Source organism: Macrotis lagotis, chromosome X (assembly GCF_037893015.1).
Source record: "Macrotis lagotis isolate mMagLag1 chromosome X, bilby.v1.9.chrom.fasta, whole genome shotgun sequence".
NCBI lineage: Eukaryota > Metazoa > Chordata > Mammalia > Peramelemorphia > Peramelidae > Macrotis > Macrotis lagotis.
In genome coordinates this window covers 614169535-614189478 of record NC_133666.1, presented here as the reverse complement: position 1 = coordinate 614189478, position 19944 = coordinate 614169535, and the positions used below count along the sequence as shown (strand labels likewise).

Below are 19944 nucleotides of genomic sequence, written 5' to 3'. Positions count from 1 at the left end.
AGACAGTCTAGGTTCAAATTAAGATTCTTTTAAGAGTGCCTAAAGTCCCAAACCTGAAGTCAGTAGCCCTGAGCGTGAGTCTTGTCTTTTCTCTTTTGGAGTGGCTTTAGGGTTTGCTTCTTTGTCTCTCTTGAGAGTGGTAGAGCTATCCATGGTGTACTCTATGGACATGGGGCAGAGAACTCCCCTTCACTCAAAGATTCCAAATAAAGGCTGGAGAGTCCCTTGTTGGGGATGTTGTAAAGGGCATTGTTTTTCAACTCCAGCTCTGAAATTCTGTGACTTTGTGACAATAAGAGATGAGTTAGCCAAGACTCCCTCATTTTAGAGGAAGAAATTGAAGCCCTGAGAAGTAGACCAAGTTGTCTAAAGTCATACAGATAATCAACGGTACAGTCAAAACAAAAATTCAGGATTCTCCCACAATCCCACATTTATCTTTTATGGTCCTTTGAAATGATCTATGAATAACTATTGTAAGCTCAACTCTAAAAATCATAGACTCAGTTTTTATCTCTGTCAAATAAAATTCAAACCAATTCAATGGTCATTTATTAAGCAGGTAATTAGTACAAGGCTTTGTGATGGAGAGTGATGGAGAGACAAAGACAAAAACAGAGGTCTCTGCTTTTAAGAAGCTTGAATGAAGGCATGTCGATTGGATGTATAATTTCTCAAATTCCTCTTATTTTATCTTAGAATGTTTGTTGTTGCTATTGTCAGATTTTTTTTTAAATTTGCTATGTTCCAAGACAGGTTGGACAGCCTCCTAGAAAGGAGGCAATGAAGACTTCTAGATTAGGTGAGAATTCTAGCCCTAGAATCAGGAAGATTTGAGTTCAGATTCAGCCTTAGATACTTACTAGCTAAATGACCCTGGGAAAGTCACTTCACTTTTGTTAGACTCAACTATAAAATGGGGATTAGAGTCTCCTCAACTATAAAATGGGGGTCAAAAATAGCACCTACCTTCCAGAATTCTTAGAGTCAAATGAGTTAATATTTGTAAAGCACTTATCATAGTGCCTGGCACTTAGCTGCTGCTTTATAAATATTTATTTTCTGCCTTCCAATGATTATTAAAGAGTTCAGAAGAACAAAAGAAGGCTCAGATCTGGTATCTATAGCTTGCAGCAAAAATCTTAGTTAAAGAAGAAAAAAACAGCAACTGCAGGGATGCAAATATAGTAAATTATAGATGTAAATAATTAAAAAATAATTAATAAGTAACTTGAAACTTGGGGATTTAGAGTCCCAGAAAAGAAGCAATGAATTTTTTTTCCAGATAGGTGAGAGAACAGTTCTAGAATCATAAGATCAAGGAATTTTCAAACAAGAAGCAGCCTTAAGAGACTATTGCTTTATACAGGAGAGAAAATTGAGACCCAGAAGAATAAGTGACTATCCTCAAGACACACAGCTATTGTGGGGTTCTTAGAAAATGTCCCAGACTTGGAGTCAAAAAACGTGAGTCTAATCCCATCTCTAGCACTAAGTAGTCATATAATTGGACAGCTCATTTCACTTCTGAACCCAGAGAAGACAAGATATGGACATGGAATGGCATTAACATGTAGCAGACAAACTTTTGAAGATGAAATACCTGTATTTGAATTCTAGGTCTGACATTAACTGTGTATTATTGGACAAATCATTTAGCCTACCTATGCCTCTATTATCCTCCTCTGTCAATAGAAATAATAATAATTTCATTCATTATCTCCTCGAACTATTGTGAGCTTCAAGAGAGATAATACATGTAAATCATTTAGCAAACCTTAAAGGCTTGTTTGTATTCCATAGATGTAAATTCCTAATATTTGTCATTAATATTCAGTTAAATTCTGTACAACTCTTAATTAATTTATCTGGGGTTTTCTCAACAAAAATATTGGAGTAGTTTGTCATTTTCTTTTTACAAATGAGGAAACTGAGGCAGGGTGACTTGCTCAAGATAACAGAAAAAAAGAAGTGCCTCAGGCCAAATTTGAACACACATCTTCCTGGCCCTAGGTTTAATGCCTTAACCATTGTGCTACCTAGCTCCCTTTTATAATATTGGTAAGGAATAACTAAAAATTTTAGATAGTTTCTGTTAAGTAAATGGTACCAATAACAAATAGAAGTGATGAAAGAACATTTCACATAGGCTGAGCAGGCTTTCTAAAAGAGATAATAATTGGATGGGATTTAGAAGTTAGGAATTAGATCTGAAATGGGGAAAAGCATAGAATATGGACGGTACAATGTGTAGTTGCACCAGGAGGCTGGACAAGGGAAGGCAAATAGGAGATGGATGAAGGCAGGCTTTAAATGCCAATAAAGTTCTAGCTTCTCCAATTAATCTTCCTCAATTGTCTGCAATACACCTCAATGTTCCCTCAGAATTCCTAGAGCTCTTGTTTCCTTGGTTCTGACTTTTTTTTCCCTAGACAGACATATTATCTCCCTATTTGACCATGAGTCCTGGAGGGTAGAGATCATGACCTTTCAACAGCTATGAGAACAGGAATAGGTGCTCAGGGCTCACTCAGTGAGAGCAAAAAACTTGGATCACAAAAGTTGGAGGAAGATATATGTTTGAATCTTTCCTCTGACATTGAATATCCATGAGACCTTGGATGTTGCTCTTTCTAGGTATCAATTTCTCCCCATATAGAATGTTAATTTCTGGATTATTTGTGAACTGTCCCACTTATACTTTATCCCATAATATACTTTGCTATCATAAAACATACTCCAACTCATTCTCTGGGGACATCAAAGATTAACTTGAGGAAGAAGGAAGGGGTTTATCTCAGTTCAGTTGGTAATTCCAGCATGTAGTCATATCTGGAAAACTACTGATTTATTAACACAAAAATCTAGTAATACCTCTGGAGGAGAAAGTGAGATGCAGCATGCCCTCATTTAAATCCACTTCACTTGCATGTCAAGGCATCATCTCCCTGATGTTAAAGTCTTCTTCAAGAATGAGAGACATACAACAACAAAGAACAGTGATAGTAATACCTAATGCCTTTATAGAGTATAACCTCCTCCTGCCTCTGTCTCTGCCTTTCTCTCTCTCTCTGAGTCTCCCTTCATCTGTCTGTCTCTCTCTGAGCTGTTTCTATTTCTGTTTCTCTCTCCCTGTCCTTCTCTCTGTCCCTGTTTCTTTGACTGTCTCATTTTCTTTCCCTCTCCCTCTCGCTCTCCCTTTCATTGAGTCAAAAGTTAATTAACTGTGCACCTCATACCAAACCTTGAAAACAGTCAAAAGTCAATATATAACTATTTTGAATGATCAAGGTAGTTTAAGGCAGAAACTACCTGTAGAAAATCCTCTTCTCCTTTGAAATTGAAAGTTGCAAAAAATGAAAGTTTTGTGAAAAAAAATGCATCTAATATTTTTTCTATGTCATCTTAATAAATTTCTTTTCTTTGAGTTCATTGTGTCTAATGGTTGTCTTTTACTGGAAAGCACACTAGTTGGGGCTTGAGAGCTATAATAAACAATATCTAAGACATGAAGGATACCCTGGAACAAATTTTGAATATATTAGCTGTTTTCTGTGGGAAGTAGACCAGAAAGGCTGCTACCCTTGTAATACCCACTTAAGATGATACCTGGGAAAGGGAGCACCTTTCCATCTTTAAGATGCTATATTCAACTCAACAAATATCTATTAAACTCTTTGTGTGCTGAACCCTGTGCAAAGAGCTAAGTGAGATAGAGTATTTAAATAAAATTAAGTCTTTAACTGCCTGAAGTTTACCGATTATGTATGACTCAAGCACTGAAGTACATGATCAGTAATAATAATTCTCATTTCTTAAGTTGCTTTGTGGTTTATAAAATGTTTCTCTCACAATAACTCTGGGCTAAATTTAATGTAAACTTTATTTTCCCCCTTGTATAGATAAGGAAAATGTGGCCTGTAGAATTTATGTGGTCACTTAGCTAAAAACACCAAAGCCAGAATGTGAAGCCACATGGGTACCTTGACTCTAAATCCAGAAGTCGTACTTATTATACACCTAATGATAACTTCATCTTGGTTCTACCACCTATGACCCGTGTAATGTTGGATAAGTCATTTAGTGTCTCTAACCTCAGTTTCCTCACCTGTAAAATGAGGGATATAGAACAAGATGACCTCTATGGGTCTTTTCAGTCCAAAATCTTATGATTCTATAATAATAAAATTAGAAACAAAGTGCTATGTTAGCTTTAAGAAGAAATTCCAAGATAACAATAATGATAATAGCAATAATAATATCACTAATAATTATTAATAAATAACAAATTAATTAATAACAACATTTTATAATAAATATTAGTGATAGCAATAATATAATATGATCTCTTCCTTTCTCTCATTTCAGCATTCTTTCTACTATAACTGTGACTTTATTCTTCACCCCTATTGTTGATAAATATTTATGTAAAAGAAGATTTTGACTAATGATAAGATTAAGAGGAATCTCTGTTGCTGGATAAGTTATTCTGATTTTTAAGGGAATTTGATGCTTTACCTCTAGTGAGGAGAAGATCCAGTGAGGTCTCTGAATACTCTAGGAATGTGGCATTGAACTATGGAAGATTCCCCACAAGTCAGTTGGCAACATTGGGAGCTTTCTGTATTGAGAAGGAGGCTAGGATTAACCTTGTGCCAGACCACCGAGGTGAAATAATTCAGTTTAATGTCACTGCAACAGGGCTGAATTTGCAGATCTGGGTTAGGCTCCCTCCTGCACCACTCACTGACTTCGGGACTGTCATTTCTCTGGACCTGTTTCTTCATTTGCAAATGGAGGTAATAGGCACTCTTCTATGTACCCCTTCAAGCTGCTTTGAGTCCCCAGTGAGCTAACTGATATCAAGTATTTTCTAACCAGAGTTTGGAAGTATTAAAAAGGTGTCAACTGGTCTTATTATTCATTGATTGACTCTCCCCTGGTTCTCACCCCAACCCCTTACAAGCACACATCTCTTTAACAAAAGCTCCTCCAAACTTCCTTCCTCTCTTAACTCCCACATCAAATCAGGTCTCCTTCCACCCTGGGGCCTGAGGCTGTCCATCAACCCGCCTTCTTCTCTCCTTCCCCAGGCTGGGAAACAGATTTCAGGCAGCAGGAGTATGTTCAGATGATGTGCACCCGGCCCACATGTGAATTGCCTCTTGTTCTCCGGAAAACTGACAAGACACGGAGATGCTTGCAGGATTAATGACATTCCCTTAGCACAATGTGAGAATTAAAAGGAAGGAGGGTAAATTTTTTAAAAAAAAAATTAAAAAACCTATCAGCAGCTTTTTTTTTGCAAAGAATAGAAGAAGGGCTTTCATCATTTCTTTCTTGCTAGTGGACCCTAAAGAGGTCTGGAGTTTCATACTTTAGAAGTCCGGTTAACTCACTGCTCTCCAATACCCATTTTTAAGGCTAAGCAATGAGGAAGATAATGGAAATCCCCACCCATACCCACCCCCAACACAAACACCCTACAATATATTACAATATATTCCACTTTGGTCAGACTTAATAGGCCATCATTTAGATTTCCTAAATTGTTAGCCTTGATGGCCATAGGTAAGCATCCCACAAGGATAAAAAAAGGAGAAGGGAATTGTTTTTTTGTTTGTTTCAGAGGAGAGGAGGCATTACATGCTTTGACACACTTTGCCTTTCCAGATGAACCTTTAGTTATTCTTCCCTCTAATGAGCTGCCATCTCTACTTGCAGACCCCCCCCCCCAAGCAAGATGGTGTCAAGGTCCTCAGCCTCCAGGGATGCTTTTATTCTTTTAGGAATCTCTTCCCTCCAATCCTTGCTCCCTCTCCTGAACTCATCTTAATTCTTAGAAGTAGAAAAGTTGTCATGATATAGAGAAAAACAAGAGCAATCTTGTAATCAAAAGCTAGATTTAAATGTTTTCCGTTTATAAACTACGTGCCTTATATACTATATCAATCTGCCTAGCACTGTCAGAAGAGGGGAAGGAAGGGGATGAGGGAGATAAATTGGGAAGTCAAAATCTTGTAAAAATCAATGTTAAAATTTTCTTGATATGTAATTATAGAAACAGATAAAATGCTTTAAAGCTAAAAAAAAGTACAAGCTATGTGACCATGGGTAGTAGCTACTCTTCTCTAAGGCTCAATTTCTTCCTCTCTATAATGTGGTTGGACTAAATCAATGATTCTTAACCTTTTTCTTGTGCCAAGGACCCCTTTAGGAGTGTATTGAAATCTACAGACTTCCTCAAAAACAATGTCTTTAAGTAAAAATGAAATGCATAAATTGAACAAAAAAATTAAGTATATCAAAAGAAATATATATGTCCTCCTTCATCCAATTTCAGAATTTCCTAAATTGTATCCTTGATCCCCCTTAATTCCAGATTAAGAATACCTGAACAAGATAATTCTAAGGTCCCATTTGCCCATAGGACATTTTATACTCTAAAGATTTAACATTCTGTGATTTTGTAACAAAGGTATGAAGCTTTACTTTATACAATAACTAAGATACAATGTAAAGGATATGTCCGTTCAACTTTCTGGGCATCCCTAGTGTTGCTGAAGATGTTTTGATTGCTTTAGTGACCCACCTAAACATGGTTCATACTCCTTGACCTGCTTTCTGTAAACTTTCAAAAAAGTAGGTTGTTTTGTTATTAATTGTTTGGTTGGTTGTTGTCCTTTATTCTTAAAAAGCACCAAAATGACACTACTATGCCAGAGTCAAGGTACAGTGTGTCTGACTAGTTGATTATACCACTATGAGCTCAATATGATCTATCATAGTTAAGTAACAAATAGCTCATATGAACATTTGGGGTGGAGATGTCTCTAAACATGCACATCTCCTATGTCTTTAGGAATAACAGTACCTTTGGTGGCAGAACTGTGGAGCCTTTTCAGGGCTGCTTTTCGTTTTTGGTGTCCTTTTAATCTGCCCAATTCTCACATATGATTCCGAAAAACCTGTAGCATGCACTGTGGCCACACCCTGATAAAATGTTTTGGCAGATGGACTAAACCAGGTTGAGGGTATTAATTAACCAGTAAGGGAGACTTCCCTGCCCCCAGGTTCATTATAGATCTATGGATAATATAATAATGTTCATACTTAAAAATATGAAAACCTCAATGACTCTAGCCCTCATGCCCACTTGTCTGAGGATTTTCTTTTCCATGTTGATTAACTATATTCATAAAACTCAGACAATTGTTTTCTTTTTTTGTGGTCACATGCTTTACTAAATCACAGTAAAGTAAAGCTGTAAGAAACCCTCAAACCTAATCAAGTCTTAAAATGAAACTTTCTCTTAGTCTTCTCAACTTGTTTTTAGGGGTAGGAAAGGATTAAGAAAAGGAGGCACATTTTGGAACCTTAAAATTAAATTAAAACAGAAAGGCAATAGTAGTATGGAGGGAGTGATGAATCTCCACTCTTCTTTCTCACTCCCAATCCAATTCGTTAAACACATAGACTTTTCAGAGGTTGGCCAAATACTTAGTCTAGTCTACATCCTGAATCCAACTTGACTGCTGGGACATTCCAGTTTTCTTGCCATAGGCTCCCATTCTCTACAGATAGAAATAAGAATCTTAACTGTCTCAATTGACTTGAGGGTTCACATCTAATCAGCTATTTATTGACGCTCATCAACAAAATAAACAGAGTCTTCCTCTCTTATCTCCCTTCTGGGTTTATATTGGTTTATGAATTTAGTAGGCACTCAAAAATATTGGTTTAATGAATGCCTGAATGAATAAAGGGATGAATGAATGATGAGACCATATAATATAGTGGAAAGAAAACTGAATTTGTGACCAGAGGATCAGGTTTGCATCTTAGTTTTGCTACTTACTGGTCATGTGTCTTCAAGTGAGTCAATCCATCTCTCAAGACCCTAGCTCCCTCATCTGTAAAATGAAGGAATTTTATTAAATGTGCTTTAAGATCTCTTCTAATGGTAATTCTATGATTTTTAAAGCATCACAAATAGTGGGAGACTAGCTTCCTTTCAGTTATTTAGGTGATTAGATAAAAAAAACTAATGATGAGGACATAGTTTTGGAACCATTAAGAACCTTCAGTAGAAGCCCTAATTTTTATCCCAAAGGGATGTTTGTGCCTGAGCCTATTACTAACCCTTGACATTGTTATCACAGACTGATCAATATCCTGGGCTCTAGATTGGCTCATAACCCCAGATTAAAAATTAATTCTGGTCAATGACTGACCCCTGATCCTGAACCCAGAACAAGTTCTAACCCAACCATCAGCACTAAGCCCTAACCCTTGTTCTGAAGTGAGCTTGAACTTGGACCCCAAATTTAGGCCTGAATGTCATTAGCATGACAGGGCAGCCCATCAAACAAAGGCTTTCCAAAGAGCATGAAGAAAGTCAAGATGTACATGTCCTGGTTTGAGTTCAAATCCAGACACTAAATGTTAGGAAGGGCATATGGAAGCTCTTACATGTATATAAAAAGGCTATCATGATGTACAAGTCTTAAGAATCACACCATAAAAGGAAGGAATGCTCATATGCCATACTCTAGGAGACTACCATTCCTTCCCCACTTACAGGAGATACCATTCATTAAGAGATTTCTGTGGAGGTTGCTTAAGATGACAGTTATATCAGACCCCACCTGAAACAGAAATCCCCCTAAAGAGAAGAAAGGTTCTTAATCTGGAGACTCTGAACTTTGAAAAATATTTTCCTATTATATTTCAATAAAATTAATTTCCTATATAATCCTATACATTTTATGTTAAGCATTTGAAAGTATTATTCTGAAATGATGATTTTTTTTGTCCTTTATTCTCAAAGAAGACCATGACATCAGGGAGGTGATATCATGACAAGTACATGAACTGGATTTGAGTGAGAGGATGCTGTGCTGAGTCACCAGTCTCAATTTATGCTCCAGAGCCACTGGATCCAGTTTCTAGATATGAATCAAGATGACTGGAGATGGTCCTGATTGGAGATGGTCCTGGGTGCAAGGCAATCAAGGTTAAGTTACTTACCCAAAGTCACACAGCTTATGAGTATCAAGTATCTGGGACTGGATTCAAACTTCCATTCTTCTAACTGCAAGGCCAGTTCTATATCCACTGTGCCATATAATTGCCCTTCTTTTTAACAATAATGGGATTAAGTGACTTGCCCAAAGTCACACAACTAAGTAATTATTAATTATCTGAGTTTGTATTTGAACTCAGGTCCTCCTGACTCCAGGGTCAGTGTTCTCTCCACTGTGCCACCTATGTGAGAAGGGGAACATAGGTTTTACCTTTACTAGAGGGTTCTCTGAGATCAAGTAGGTTAAGAACCCTTGTTCTATAGCCTGAAAAAACGTATATGAACTGATTCAAAGTAATGTGAGCAGAAACAGGAGAATACTGTACCATCTGTGAATGACTTAGCTATTCTTAGAAATACAATGATCCAAGAGAATTCCAAGGGATTCTTCACAAAAAAATGCTATCCACTTCCAGAGAAAGAACAGATGGAGTCTGAATACAGATCAAAGCATACTATATTTTACTTTATTTTTTCATGTTTTTGTTTCTGGGTTTGTGTTTTCTTTCACAATATTACTAATATGGAAATATGTTTTATATGATGGAACATGTATAACCTATATCAGTTTTCTTACCATCTCAGGGAGGAGGAAGGAAGGGAGATAATTTAAATCTCAACATTTTTAAAAATGAGCATGAAAAACTGTTTTTACTTGTAATTGGGAAAAACAAAATATTATTCAAAAGTTAAAAGAATCCCCATTCTAAAATAACAGCTCAATCATATATCTAAAAGTCTCTAAGACACATGAGTTACTTTATTGAACAGCAACTTTTTGAAAGGAATGGAACAGTTATTTATCTCTTTTTAATAAATGATAAAGTTGAGGTTCTGAAAAATAAGAGGATCTGCCTAAGTGCATTCAACTAAATCAATGATAACCCAGATTTTTCTGAGTTCACGTGTCATTGTTTCCAGTATACAATACCATGCTACCTCTAGAGCAAACTCAGAAAGTGCCTATTCAACTTTTCCTTGAAAACTACAAGGACAGAAGAGCGACTACCTCTTTTTCTAGCCCATTCCACTTTGGAAAACTTTAATTATTGCAAGGTTCATCCCAAAATGAAATTCCAAGTTGACTCCTTATAACTCTACCCTCCCATTAATATTTGTTTGCAACTATAGGATAGATAAACAAAACAGAAATAATGGAACCATGAAGGTAAAAATGCATCCTGGTCCTTCCAATGCTCTCTCTAGACCCTTGAAAAAAAGGCATGTGCTTACTATCATCTGTGGTCATTCTTGCTGCCAAGTGCATGACATCATCAACATTGTTGCTGGGATAGGAAAAAGAAAGAGAAAGAGTTTTCTTCTCCTAAAGTCCATGTAAAGTTGCCACTGGCCAAGTCTCAACAAAAAGCCTTTGAAAGAATCCAGAGGTAATCTTTCCTTTGCCCTTATAGTTCATAACCTAGCCATGGATAAATTGTAATCATCTTTGACATAGCCCCCATTCACAGGGGAATACCAAGAGGATCATTGGTCACACATGCTTTTAGTGAAAGTCTGGAAAATGGAATCAAGTAGAAGGGGGCAAGGGGCATATACTATTCTATTGTCTCTAATAATAGGTCTTCTTCTTTGAAGTTATAGTTCTTGTGATAATTGAAGACAATGATTCTCCCCACCCAAAGTCTTTAATTTACAATATATCTTCTCCTCCTGACTATTCTTCATCTCTTATTTTGTCCCATATTGGAACTTTCTATACCCAAAAGCTTCCATACTAAAAATTCTCTTTAAAGGACTTAGTTTCCTATGGCATAAGAGATGGACAACCAATCTATTACCCCTGAACTGGCACTCTGCTACACCCACACCCATACTCCCATAGTGACCTTCACAAACATAGCTGCTACTCTACTGCAGGATTATTTTAGCAGGATTTACCCTAGTGGTTGGAGAACCAAACCATGATGAATCAGAGGTGTTAATCAATGATCTGATTTGAGTGTGTCAGCTGCTACCCTGATTTTGTCCTAATCTGATTGTCCCATATTTATGCCTAAGCTTCCAACCTTGGATTGTCTCCCTAAACCTTAAATATCCCTTTTTAAGATTTAATACTCCTCCCCTCCAATAAAAACCAGACTTTGCATATTTGTGTGTGTTTGTGTGTATATGTGTGTGCATATGTGTGTGGGTGAGAGAGACAGACAGACAGACAGATGGGTACAGAGACAGAGAGACATAGGGAATCTCTTTTAAGTCTAAAATATTGCAGTAGACTGAGAAAAGGCAAAAGAACTATAGAAAGTTCAGGAGACTCTGCCCTTCATTATCCTGCCTTGAGAAGCACACACAGGGATTTGACAAATATCAAGGATTTCTCACCCTGCGTTGGCTGTTCAGCATTAATGATCAGCAAGTTTCAAAGGGACTTTCCCAGAATATATCAGGAATGCCAGCCCACTCCCCCCCTGGGCTGCTCACTGAGCCAGGAGGAAGCTCTAACTTACTAAGATGCTACAAAGATAATGACCAGACATTCCATCCATTTTAAAGCTTCAGTTCAAAGACATGAGCTAAACAATAACCTTGTTGTATTTATCTCCTAAAGATCTAGGACACTCTTTTTCCCCAGTTGAAAAATACAACATGTTTTTTTCTTTAAAATCTAAGTAACCTTTATCTAATACCTACCCAGAGTTAGTATGAAGGATAGGGAGGTGAGCAGAAATTATTTGCTTAAAACTTTCCAAAGGCTTTCACATTTTAGCAAGAAGAGAAGGCTTGTGCTGACATGGAGACCATGGCATAAGATACATTTCTAAAAGGTTATCAAATAATCAGAAGGAGCAGATGTGCTCCATGGACCTAAGAAGAGAATTAGAAGCACTGGGGAAAGTAAAGAAGAGGATTTCTTTCCCTTAACACAAAGTTGTAAATTTGGATTCCAATAAATTCCCCTCACATGAGTTTCATCCATGCCTGGTATTAATCAGTTTTCCCAAGAATTTTTCAATCATATGTAGGTCTGATCAGAAATGCCTGCTTTCATATCTGGCATTAATTATCTTTTTCACAATCTAACCCATTCTTAAGGTATATATTTTACTACCTGACTCCCAACCTTGAGCATGTCTCTGCCTCAACACATTCTCTTACCCTTACACTGAGATGAGTTTCTTGCAACCATGAAGAGCAATTCTATATTGTTCACATAGTTTTTGTTTATATTCATTCATTTGATATTTTGTTTTACCATATAATAATAATAATAATAATAATAATAATAATAATAATAATAATAATAAAGCTCCTGATTGTATCAGCTTCCTGGGTACCAATATTCAAAAAATTCAAGAACTCAGGTATATGTTTTAACTGGAGCCATGGAATCAAATCAAGTCTGCTCCCCAGCCCACCCACCTCCAAACCAACCTTCATTACATTGAAAGCACTTAATAAGGTAAATACATGAAACTCAGGAATGGGCACATGATCTTTACAGTCTAGTTGGGAACACATAAGTTTTCTTCTTTTGTTCTTCTGTGAGAGATTCCTAGACGTTTTCTTTTCTTCTTTGAAACCCCACTTCTTATTCCAGGTCTAGTTTCAGGTCAATGGGTCCTTAGCAGAGGTGAGATTTGAACAGATCCTAGAAGAATTAGGAGAATTTTAATGGGTTTTCTATGCTACAATGTAAAGGAAACTGACTTGGGGTTAATGGACCTTTTATTTAAATAAAGGCATGGAGGAGATGGGTTCAGACCTCACCATTACTTTCTACATGTCTATCTTTTGCTAAATCATCGCTGAATCCCAGTTCTCTCATCTATTAAATGAAAAGCTTAGACTTGCTGAACTCTGTGATCCTTTACATCCTCTATTTTTCCTATGATGGAGAAGAACATACCTTATAAAAATTAATCTAATGGTCAATAAAAAAACTGACATACTAAAGGGAAGGGAGATGGGACTGATAAATTTGATCAAGTATGGTAGTATCATCCAATTGAATGCTAGGTGAATGAAGAGTCTATATCCCATAAGCAATGAGGAGCTTTGGAAGTTTCTTGACCAGGGAAATTATATGATCAGAGTAATTTATTATCATTTTATATTGGGACACTATGGGAAGGGTTGATTTAAGAGATAAATTCTAGAATCAAGGATACCAGTAAGGAGGCAATTAAAATGGTCCAGGAAACAAGTGATGAAGGGCTTGGACAAAAGCAACAGCAGTGGAGGTCAAACAAGGGAAATGATAAAAGATACTGAAGATGTAGAAGGGGCAAAACTGGATCTCTGTGATAAGATCAGGGGACAGGGAAGGGACAAGGAAAATGCTGGTCCCGTTGGGAAATAAAATTCGAAGGAAGTGAGAAGTTTTCATAGGTTGAATTAAGTGTTAGTAAGACATCTAGGTAAATAGAGATGACAAGCTGAGGGACTGGAGATTTGGACCTTGAACCTAGGTGAGAGTTTAGGATAGTGTGGTCAGTCAATAAGCATTTATTAAACCTTTGGAATATGAATAAATGTCAAAAAACAGACCCTGCCCTCAATAAGATTATATTCCTATTTAGCTTTAAAATCCAATGATCTTATATAGATTTGAGTGCTTCAGCTCAGTAGTTGAAGATGTGAAAATGAAAAGAGTATCAAGAGGACCAATGACAGAGCTTTGAGGAGTAACTAAATGGGAGGGGGTGGAACAAAAGAGAAACAGGAAAAAAAAAGTTTGAGAATGAATGGTTAGAGAGCTGGGAGCATGAATGAAGAAGCCAGTCATTCTTGGTATTACAGGGGTATGAGCTCAGAGAGCACTAGCTGATTCAGTTTAAATCTTTTGATTTACCAACAATTTATTGACTGAGTGATGCTTATGAGCCTAATAAGATGTTGAGTACTCTGGGGGAACACTTCAGCACTGCAGGAGTTGTGATTTCATTTGTACGCATCCTCCCTTCAGTGAGACTGATTGAAGTCCTATTACAACTTGGTAGGTGAACTACAGGAAGTCTTTCTACCTGCCTTTCCAGTGGTATTTCTTATCTTTCTCTACCAGTCATTGTATTTCATAGCCTGTGAATTGTTCCCATAAAATGAGATCCCATCATCTCTTTTCTTTGTGCATTTGTGCAGGTGGACCCTTTCTCACTTTTGCCCCTAAGCATCCCTAGTTTATTAGAACTGTTTGTCCTATGCACATCTCAAACTCAAAATATCCAAAATTGCATTATGCATTATCTTTTTTTCCCTTCTTCTACTGGAGACATATCCAAATGCCTCTAGTTATTTATGTTCTTTCCCTTTTGTTCCTTTGTATAACATTGTGAATATTAGACATTTGCTTATCTAAATACATATTTGATCTCCACAGTATAATGAAAGAACCCTAAGGGCAAAGAACATTTAATTTTTTACCTTGTTTCCCTAGTGCCTAGCACTGTGTTTTAGTCAGAGTGAGGACTTGAAATTGTTTGAATGGAATAGAATTATTATGATGAATTCTATAATTTTAGCCTTAAAAATAATTAAATAAAATATGGTGCTAATCCCCAGATTATAAGGGATAAGCATTAGCTTCTAGAGTTTGATTTCAAGAAGGAAAAAAAACAAAATTAGGTTAACATACACATTTATTAAAATTTCTATAAGACTGCTGATTAAACAAGTATATGGGGGGTCAGGCTAGAAAGCTATTCCCCAAAATGGAGTATTGGAGTGGGATTCTTATACAATTCCACTAGCAGAAGGTAGAATCAAAAAGTTGCTTCTGACTTGCCCATCAAAGAAGCAGTCCTCATTTCAGGATGGAGCTAGATATCAGACATCCCTAGGAGGTATGTATGTCCCGGAGAACATGCCAGGAAAAATGTCACCTCCCAACTCAGGACCATTGTGACTTATCAATTATGCTGATCGCCATAAAGCACATGAATCCTCTTCCAAGATTTTCGTTCCACCCAGTGACTATTGATAGAAAAGAGTTTAGGTGTTTAGTATTTATTGACACTAAAAAGTTCTCCACCCCTTGGAAAACTAATATTGAACTTTCCACACTGGTTTTTAGATGACAGACATGCCAGTAATCGCCTGAACCTCACACAAAATCATTTTTTTAGATTGCTGGGTCTGATCTGCTGGCACAGTCTCTCGAGGTCAAGGATGACAATGACAACCCCACAATGACAATCACTTAGTGGCAATTATTACTAGACAAGGTTTAGAACTTGAGGGACACTTGAAGTTCACTGAGATTAATCCCCTTGTTTTATAGAGGAGGTAACAGATGCCCAGAGAGGTTAAGGAACTTTAGTGGAAGAAGTGGAAAACACAAATGCAAACTTTATCTTTAAGCTGTTGACATAAATGAAGTTATTCTCAAGTTAGTAGAACATATCCATATTAATCACGGTTCAATTTCATTATATGAGAAAAGACTTGAATGCCAGACACCTGAGTTCTGATCCTCATTCCATTAATGCCTAGTTGTATGACCTTGATCATGGCTTTCATTTCTTTCTCTCTAAAATAATCAGATTATATCACTCAATTTCTAAGTTCCCTTAAAGACTGAATATTTCAATTTCTATACTATAATGTGTTTCTTCTATCCATCATCCAACCAGCTGCCAAAATAGCCTTCCTAGGGTCTACATCTAAATGCATTGCTCCCAGGTTCAATAACTGCCAGTGGTAAAGGACTTCCTGCCTACAGGAGAAAATGCTAGCATTTTTAGAAGGGCTGGCATTCAAGGTCCTCCACCATATGCCTCTAGACTATCTTGCTAATTCTATGACTCCTCTTTATGTTTTATATAAACTGATCTTAGACTCAAGAATCTTATAATTTCCCCAATGGATTTGCAGAAGCCATACCTATTGTCTGACATGCACCCTCCACATCTCCATCTTTAAGATAACTTATCTTCCATTAGTGCTAAACTCAGGTGGCAACTCCACCATGAAAGCATTCTTGAGCCCCCCCCTTCAGTTTCTAGCAATTTTTCCTATTCAAATTACTTTATACAATATTTCTAGTGACTGTGAAAATGTATCCCTCAGTAGAATGTAAGCATCCCAAGTTCAGGGACTGGGAACATGTTTGGCTGTATGTCCTCAATCCGAATGGAGCAGGGTAACTTGAAAATATTGAGGATTAATGAATGGAACCTGAATCCTGAATTCTATGGAATGAGCTCTATCATCCCATGCTCTCTATTCTGCTATTCTATTTTTAGTACATCTTCCAGTTCTGACATCCCCTGGGACTATGACTGAGAGGCAAAGAGCATTGAATTTACTATCAGACGAGACTGTAGGAGAGAAAAGTGAAGAGTTGGAAAGCACAGAAAACTCCTGCCTGAATATTTTTGAGGCCATCCACGTCTTCTCACTATCAGAACCTGTCAAGTAAGAGAAAAGGCAAAATAAGGACTTGTGAAGCGATAAGGTTACCCTTGAGATTCATGGGGGCTGCTATCAGCTCAGCTTGAAAGAGCTTTTCAGGATCCTTTCTCTTTGATCAAGCTAGACTTGAGAAAAACTTTTTCAATGGATGCTTTTCTTTGGGCTGTGATATTATGGAGATGGGAGGAGATAGATAGCATCAAGTTCATTCCTCAGGGGTTCCTGCTTTCTCTGTCCCACTGCTTCTTCTACAAAACAACAACCCCATCTGGGCCAAATGTCCCAGAATTTTGTCCTCCAGTTCCCAGCCAGCTCTGTTCATCTCAACTGATGTGGACACCCACCCTAATAGTTTTCCCCACACCCTTTACCACATTCACACCATGTGATCCATAGTTATCAAGGTCATATTAAAAAGAAACTGGCATTAGAATAGGAATCAAAACATTAAGCCAAAGAATTGTTTCTAATGTAGAATTTTGATAGGCAGAATAATAACTAGTATTCTACTTGGAATTCTCAAAGTTCAAAGAGAAAATCAATGAATTATTCCCCCTCCCCAGAATAGTGACATTAGTGACATTTCTTTGAGTCATTGTCTTTAGCTAATTTATGAAGTCAGATAATAAGAGAGGCAGTGAGGACCAGTGAGGTCCAGGTGATGTTTGTATAATACTTGAAAGCTTCTAAAATATACTAAAAAGTTATTTCAATTGTCCATCACCAAGTACCCCTTGAGAATGATATTCAAAGTATTATTCCCTATTTTGTATTTTCTCTCTAAATCATGGAACTTAAGAAGCTGACAAAATTATCCATGATAACAAGGATGCTAAGCAGCAAAAAAGAGAATCAGAAGTCATTTATTTCTTATCTTGATTCCAGTGAACTTCTTTCTATCCAACACTACCTCTTACCATGTTAAAGAAGACTTCACTACTTTCACAAATGTCACTTTAGTATTATGTGTCTAAATATGTGCTTCATAATGTTGTCTAATAGAAACAATATGATGGAGCTAAATAAAGAACTTTGAGGAATTTGATTCTAATTAAAACACTCACTGTCAACCATATGAGTTGGGTTAAAAACAAGCAAGAATTAATAATAAAAACTAACATTTTATATATCACTTTACAATTTGCAAAATATTTTACAAATATTATCTCCTTTGTTTCTCATTACAACGTTGGCTAGTAGGTGATAATATTATCATTCTGCAAATAAGAAAACTGAAGCAAAGGGAGGATAAGTGACTTGTCTAAGGGCACACAACTCATTTCAGAAGAATCTTCCTATATAAGTTAGAATTCTTAGTGATAGAAACATCAGTGAATCATTCCAAATAGAGCTGTTGCCAAACCCTTTAATCTCCTACCACAATGAACTGGCAATGAACTTGTATATGAGAATTGCCCCAGAGCTTTACCTCACAATACCAGTAGTTGGTGGCATTGACCAAATTTATAAAATTATGCATCAGTTCAGAAATGAAGCAATTGATTTGACCCACAATTGAGAATTCACAACCTGTGGGTACTAAATAGTATATGAAGACTATCATGATCTCAAGGAGATCATTGAGAAGATAATTTCAGGAATGGTAAAGAACAGTACAGGAAGCTACAGTCACTTATCACTCAGATGATCCAGAGAAACAGGTCTACAATATTGATTTCATACCACCCTTCTGGAGAATCATCATAGTGAAAAAAAAATCTTGACATGAATTTTCCTGAGACCAGTCTTTTTGAAACTGAAAAAAACCATAATATTCTGTGTGTGGCTCTCAAATGGAGTATCGTCTATTGTATGTAATTACATACAGCAAGACTTCCTGTCAAACTTATAGGTGAGTTCCTGGAAGTGACTTCTATCAACCCCACCTTCATCCGTGACCACCAAAAGATAATGCCCATTGGCCAATTCATTTTCTTCAAAGGACAGCCTTGCTTAATATTTTGAGTTCTTCATGATGAAGATGAAAGCATACAATGCTTATAGAGACTTAATAACCCTGAGTGGCAAGAGCAGTGACAGCTCTTTGAAGAATAGACCAAGGCCCAGGTCACAGATGCTGTTGAATCCATGGTCATCAATGACAATTTCTGTACTGCCCTAGAATATGGTTTCCTATCAATAGCTGTCTGGGGTATAGTAATCAACAGATTCACTATTTCTAACAGGCTCAAATATCAGTAAGGAAGTCCTCATTCCTGCCATGAAACCTGAAGAGAAGAAGGAGAACCTATCCCATACTGGTCTATCTGAAGGCACTGTGGCACTGCCTCTAGTTGGAGAAAAGGAGCTCAGTCTCTTCTCATGCAGACAAAGAACTCAGGGACAACAGGATTGTTGTGAGTGACCAGAGTTCAGTCCTGTAGATGAATCCAATCTAGAGGAGTGCAACCAAAAATGCTTTCTATTTCTCACCACCAAACAAACCATTTTTACCTTTTAAAAAAGTGTACTGTCAAGGTAAGTGAACTTCTCAATAGCATTCAAACTCTCTCTCCACTTGTTACTATGACCGATGGTTCCACATATGGATGGTGAGATGTTAGCTGGTAGAGAATGTGTGTTTTCTTGGTATTAATTGTTAGACCAAACAATCAACATTTAATAGATTCATGCTTTGTGGCATCTCAGTCAGAAAGGTTGCATTGAGTTAACTCATCTGTGCATTAACTCTCCCGCTACTTAGTACTGGCTTGACAAGTAACCTTTTCAAGTTAAATAATTTGGTTAGTTACTGTTCTTTGTTATCAAAGAGAATGAAAATGAAACCACTATGTTAAAGATAAGTTACAGTGTGTTCAATTGTGACTGATTAGATCAATACAAGCTCATAATTCTCTCCACAGGTTGGGCACAAATAGTCCATGTCACATGGATTATTTTATCATCAATGTGTTAGCTGACCTTGATGTCATTATCATTCTCACTGAAGGCATCTGATAACATTGCTAAAAGCTTCATGCTAAAAAAGCATGGGAGCAAGTGCACAGCCTTGCCTCACTCCATTGGTGATTGGGAAAGTACAAGAGCATTGTTCATATCTAGAATCTGTACAAGAAAACCATCATGGATCTGAGAAGCAACCAAATGTTATCATGATCTTCCACAAACCCACATTATGGACTGTATCAAAGACTTTGGTCTGATTCATGAATGTTGTGTATAGACCACTGTTCTGCTCCTGGCATTTCTTCTACAGTTATTGGGTTACAAGTCACACCAACTCTTGGATACCATCTGCCAGGTAAATAGTCAGGTATTAAGGAGGACTTTGCCAAGAATCTTGGTAGTAATGATTTAGAGAGAGAGACGTGTGATTGTCACAGGTCCACCTATTCCCTTTTCCTTTATAGAGATGGATAATGGAGGCATTCTTGAAATCTTGGTGATAATCTCTTCTTGGCATATAACTCAGATTTCAGTCAGCTTTTGTATGAATAGTAGTCCCCCTCCCCTGTAAATCTTAGCTA

At 37.0% G+C, this 19944-nt stretch overlaps 1 pseudogene; it reads left to right on the top strand.

Annotated features, from left to right (window-relative positions):
* The first annotated feature begins 16147 nt into the window (after window positions 1-16147).
* On the top strand, window positions 16148-18821 carry LOC141499417 (lysine--tRNA ligase pseudogene; annotated as a pseudogene).
* Window positions 18822-19944: the final 1123 nt, after the last annotated feature.